The sequence below is a fragment of the Prionailurus bengalensis genome, chromosome B2, assembly GCF_016509475.1.
Source record: "Prionailurus bengalensis isolate Pbe53 chromosome B2, Fcat_Pben_1.1_paternal_pri, whole genome shotgun sequence".
Lineage (NCBI taxonomy): Eukaryota > Metazoa > Chordata > Mammalia > Carnivora > Felidae > Prionailurus > Prionailurus bengalensis.
The window spans coordinates 36,185,943-36,192,102 of NC_057349.1; the positions used below are offsets into that span (position 1 = coordinate 36,185,943).

General features: G+C 48.1%; 1 pseudogene; it reads left to right on the top strand.

Annotated features, from left to right (window-relative positions):
• The first annotated feature begins 209 nt into the window (after window positions 1–209).
• Window positions 210–5,168, top strand: LOC122489471 (annotated as a pseudogene).
• The last annotated feature ends 992 nt before the right edge of the window (window positions 5,169–6,160 follow it).

Genomic DNA, 6,160 nt, shown 5'->3' on the forward strand with positions numbered 1-6,160 from the left:
AGGTGATATCTGAGTGTGGTTTTGATTTCTATTTCCCTGATAAGGAGCGACGTTGAGCATCTTTTCATGTGCCTGTTGGCCATCTGGATGTCTTCTTTAGAGAAGTGTCTATTCATGTTTTCTGCCCATTTCTTCACTGGGTTATTTGTTTTTCAGATGTGGAGTTTGGTGAGCTCTTTATACATTTTGGATACTAGTCCTTTGTCCGATATGTCATTTGCAAATATCTTTTCCCATTCCGTTGGTTGCCTTTTAGTTTTGTTGGTTATTTCCTTTGCTGTCATCCTGCCCCATTCTAAGAGGGCACAGAGAGTGAGTGTATTTTGTAACCATCAAAACACTAATTCTCAAAGTGGTGTACCCCAGCTAACAACTCTCTCAATTTGCAGATTAAAAAGGTACTGGGGTGGGGACACTGGCCTGGCAGTAGGTGGAGTGTGCGACTCGATCTTGAGGCTGTGAGTTTGAGCCCCATGTTGGATGTAGAGACTACTTAAAAATAAAATCTAAAAAAAAAAGTACTGGGTGGATTTCTTCAAAAATGTCTTCCCATTTTTTCCCCTTTAAACTTTGGAGCCTGTAGAAGATAAGCAACAGCATGTGACACAGGACATCGGACTCTGCCCCAAACAGCAGTGTGCTTTTCTTCTGTGGGCATCTGTTGGGTTCTAAACAGATCACCCATGAGCACCTCCTCCTCAGAGGTGTGGGCAGGACCAGGGGCAAACCACTGACCTTGAGCAGCCGTGTGGGGAAACCCCAGCAGGTGAGCCAATGGCACCAGGGTTTTAGGCTGTTGGGGTGGCACACCCTAGCTGGGGTGGGCCCTTTGATGGAAACAGAAGGAGACATCTTAACAATGCTGCAGATGCCAACCAGGCCCAGGAGACAGCACTCGCTGGTTAGGTGCCCCAGATCCCGCAGGGCAGGGATGACACAGACTCAGGAGGGACGTGGTGGCCTGGATACTCCTGACAGCTGGGCTGACTGGAACCAGGCATTGACTTACCTCTGCTGCACCTGATGATGCCTTGAGGCCACAGGAAGAGCACCCAGAAGCCCCCCAGCCTCCCCGGCAGTGGATCACTGGTGTGGAAATGCAGGATTCAAGACCGGTGCTGCTCCCTGTAAACCTGACCAGGTGGAAGGCCTGAACACGGAGGAGCCAGGGCCCCCGGACAAAGGAATTTGTCATCTTGGAGCCTGTTGTGATCGGGAAAGGTCCTGCCCGGCATTAACCAAGGATCAAAGCCAAACGGGTTTAAAAAGCAAGAGGAAAGTGATGTCATGGCCAGAGAATATTATTGGGAAAAGAGTTTACAAAGGATGTGACGTAAAATTGTGTCGGAATCCCACTAAGGGAAAAAAGAGCCAGGGCCTCTGTGGAACCATGCCGTCTCCAAGTCTGGAGCATCGTAGACCAACATGTGTCTCCTGTTCTCACCAGAGGCCCCGCCCAGGTAGGGTCTGTTACCCTATCCCCCCAAAACCCCTATGTTCCCATCAGGTTCTCCTGCTTGGCTTTCCCCTTGTGGCTGTTCAAGGTCAATGTTTGCCCCTGGCCCCGCCCACTAACCCCCAGGATCACACCCCTGAGGGAGAGGTGCTCAAGATGCTCTGGGCTCATGTTTCCAAAGGGCACCGAGAGGCATCTCCAAGGAGAGCATCAGATCGGGGAGCTGAGGCCTGGGGACTATGTGCCTATGAAGTACAGCGCAGAACTATGTCTGGAGCAAGAGAAATGCAGACCGGGCCACCGCATTAGGCCAACAGGTAATCACAACAGCTGGCATCTATGACACACCTACTTGGAGCCAGGTGCTGTCCCAGGAGACTGTCACACACTGATGTCACCCTCCCCAGTTGTATGGAATGTCACTCTCGGCTGGGAGAGGTGAGGTGACGGCGATTGTCTGCCTGAGGTCCCGGCTGCTTCTCTCCAGAACAACAGCAGCTGCTGGACACTGCGTGGGGCCCCAGCAGGAGGACCCAGCACATCCCCTTCTGTCCCCATGCTTTATGCAGAACGTGCCAGCAGAGCCATGACCACTTGAAGACTCGCTGTGTGTGTCATTCTGAATGCCCTCCGTTTGTGGTGTATCTTGTTCTGTGTGTCAAGGTCAAATCAAGCTCATTGTTTTAGGCAATCCCTCTGTTGCTGATCTTTCACCGTTCCCTGAGTTTCTCAAATCTCCTCCTGGTTTTCCACTCTGGTTATTTTTATTTTCAAACTCTGTATCTTTTTGGTCATTGCTTGTGATTTAGAGGAAGGGGGAGGCAGTGTGTGCTCATTTTGCCTTACTGCACACGCCAAATTTTAGTCAAGACAGCCAGATTGTACTCCAAATAGCAGTCTGCCATCTTGAATTCAAAGTCCAGGATCTTTAAATTTTAAATAGATGAGACCTGTAGAACATACTGGAAGCTTTGCAGTCCCAGACAGGTGAAGGGACAGAAAATGTGTGGCCACTTCAAAAGGGTTCATCCTAAGAAGTCCTGGGCAAGTGTGTCCTGGGTGCAGCTATTGTAAGATAACCATTGGTCACTGGTGGAAAAATATTGTCAGCGGAAGAAGAACTAAGACTGTCAGAGGTAGGCAAATGCTGTGCTTGAAGTCTGATGCCAGTCCTTAGTGAAATGAAGGAAGAGTGTATTAGGTAAACATTGAGAAAGGAAAGTGGGGACCCCAGGTGCCCACACATGAGTTCATAGCCTCAGGCACTGTCTCAGAAGTGGTCAGTTCCAGAAAAGAAGCCCAGAGAACCAGATACCATCAGAATCAGGCACCCCACCCCCAATTCCATCAGTCCTCAGCCCTCTTCTTTTCTTGAACCCTCAGGGGATTTGACACACCGATCTGCCCTCACTTGGGCTATCACCACCAGGTGTTCAGACACAGGGTCTCCTGGTCCCTCAGCACCTTTGCTGCTCCTTCTCACCTCCTCAGGCTCTATCCACTGGGAGCTCCAGGGCTCAGCTCAGGACCCGTCTCTTCCCTGCTTGGTGATCTCGTCCCTGAACACTGGTGATGACACCTTTCTCCCCAGCTGACACCTCAGCCCTTGGCTCGGGGCTCAGGTTCCCAGGGGCTCGCACATCTAGTTCAGTGTTCCTCCAAGCCAGGGTGGGTTGTCAGCACTGTAGCAATGGATGCTTGAGAATGCAGATCCTTGGGCCATGACAGCCCTGGAGTCCAAACCTGTAGGTCGCAGGTGTGGTCGTGGACACGTTATCAAGTTCCCGGGGGATTGATCTGTGCTGTGGTCTGAGGACTGCTTCTAGTACTCATCTCAAACTTCTAGAAAAAAAACCGACGCTCTTTCCTGGTACAACCATGACAGACTTTCCACACCACTCTCAGAGAAAACAGAAACCCAGCACCCTGAGCTAAACTGAAATTAACAGGGCCATCCTGACATGTTCTGGTTCCCATAACAATACAGTCTTGAATAGTTCCTGCAAACCAATACTGAGTTAAAGCAGTATTATCCCTAACTTCTGCTGAGCTGATGTACCAAGGTAAATTGTGACCTTGAGGACTAGGGATAAGTGAGAAGTAGCTCCTTTTCCGTCACAGACAGATGAGTATGAACTTGAACACCTTGTAAAGTCTGTATGGTTTTCCTTAAACACGTGTTGGGTTTGTGTTTGTTGAGCAGGTCCTTGAGAAGTTCAGCTTCCTTGCCTTCTCTCTGGACAAACCCAGCATGTCCCAAGCAGGCTCCCCCCATCCCTGGTTCTGTGAAGGCCACCCCACTTGGAGTCTACCTTGACTCTGTGGTGTCTCTCACCGCACCCACCTACAAATCCTGCCTGCCCCAGCCCCTGAAGCTCAGCGGGCCCAGACAGCACCCCCTCTCCCCAGATTTCTACAACAGCCCTCACCCCTACTGCTCTGTCCCTTCTCCCTACAGGAATTCTCCAGTCAGGAAGCCAGTGAGCCTGTTAAAGTGTGAGTCAGACCAGGGCCCTCCTCTGCTCAGAAACTTCCACCGGCTCCACGACTTAGAGAAGAACCCAATGTTCTCTAAGGATCCCAGGGCCCTCCCCTGCCCACTGGACCTGTCACACTGGACCTCACGTCCCACCCCTGCCTCTCACTAGTCCCCACCACACCAACCATGCTGAAAGGCAGGGCCCTCCCTTTTGCTCTCTCTCCTCCTGGAAAGAACCACCCCCCACTCCCCACTTCCCTGGGCCTCAGTCTTTGTCCCTTGTCCCCAGGGCTTTGAAAGCTTCTCTGGTTTCTACCTGGGCAACCACTTCTAGCCCTCTCCTTCACATGAGCACACAGGCGTGAGCCACATTTACACTCGTGTATGTTGTCTCTTGTCTGTCACCTTCCTCTGGAATGTAAGTGCCATGAAGGCAGGCCATTGGCCTGTTTTGTCCTCTTTGATCGTTGCTACATACCCAGCACTTAGAAAACGACCTGAGCTGCCTTTCAGCTGGAACCGCCATCTTCCAGTAATTCACCAAAATGACCAACACAAAGGGAAAGAGGAGAGGTACTTGCTATATGTTCTCTAGGCCTTTTAGAAAACATGGAGTTGTTCCTTTAGGAACATACACGCAAATCTACAAGAAAGGTGATATTGTACACATCAAGGGAATGGGCACTGTTCAAAAAGGAATGCCCCACAAATGTTACCCAGGCAAAACTGGAAGAGTCTGCAATGTTACCCAGCATGCTGTTGGCATTATTGTAAACAAACAAGGGCAAGATTCTTGCCAAGAGAATTCATGTATATGTTGAGCACGTTAAGCAAAGAGCTAAGACAGCTTCCTGAAGCATGTGAAGGAAAATGATCAGAAAAAGAAGGAAGCCAAGGAGAAAGGTACTTGGGTTCAACTGAAGCACCAGCCTGCCCCACCCAGAGAAGCACACTTTGTGAGAACCAGTGGAAAGGAGCCTGAGCTGGGAACCCATTCTCTATGAATTAATAGCATGATAAATGTAAAAAAAATAAAAGACTTTTCAAGACTGTAAAAATGTTTCTTTTAATTGATACCAGCTTGGTATCTTCTCCCCTGAAGAAGTATTTAAAGCAAACTTTAACTGTGTCCAGATTCATTGGGTGATGGCTTTATTCAAATTTTGTGGGTTTTGAGACACCTGGATGACTCAGTTAAGCATCTGACTTTGGCTCAGGTCATGATCTTGCAGTTTGAGCCCCGAGTCAGGCTCTGTGCTGACAGCTCAGAGCCTGGAGCCTGCTTTGGATTCTGTGTCACCCTCTCTCTCTGCCCTCCCCTGCTCGTGCTCTGTCACTGTCTCAAAAATAAACATTAAAAAAAAATATGTGATGGGTTTTTTTTTGCTGAAAGATGTGAAGTGGTTTATTGTACAATATACTCAATTTATTAGGAACTGCCAGATAGTACTTACAAAATATTTAATTGTAGTTTGAAAATAGTCCCTCTAAATCACTAAGAAAAAAGAATTTTAAAAAACAGATGAAAGGTTATCTGTTGAGATTGCATTTAAGCACGGAAAGTTGAGTACTTGTATCAGGTCTTTTTTCTTTTTTTAATTTTTTTTTTAACATTTATTTATTTTTGAGAGACAGAGACAGAGCATGAGTGGGGAAGGGGCAGAGAGAGAAGGAGACACATTATCCGAAGCAGGCTCCAGGCTCTGAGCTGTCAGCACAGAGCCTGACGCGGGCCTCGGGGCTCAGGGCTCGAACTCACAAACTGTGAGATCATGACCTGAGCGGAAGTCAGACGCTCAATTGACTGAGCCACCCAGGCAGCCCTGTATCAGGTCTTAAATAGCTATGTTTTAAGGATAAAGAACTTCCTTTTGAAGCCTATTACTTAAAAAGATTGTTTAAGCACTCTGGTTCCTACTAAATTGTTTTCCCTGTCATTTCCTGTTAAGTGTTTTTCTATGTGGTGTTAGGAAAAATTTATTTATTGGAAATGCTCTTTGTTGGCCCAGGTCCTTTGCACTTGCCTTTGCCGGAGACTACCTACACTTTCTAAAGTTGGTGAATTTCTGATTGTCCTTTGTTCACCTTGCAGGTCATAAGTGAAACTTCCCTGATGCATTTAAAAAAAATTTTTTTTAACGTTTATTCATTTTTGAGACAGAGCATGAATAGGGGAAGGTCAGAGAGAGAGGGAGACACAGAATCTGAAACAGGCTCCAGGCTCT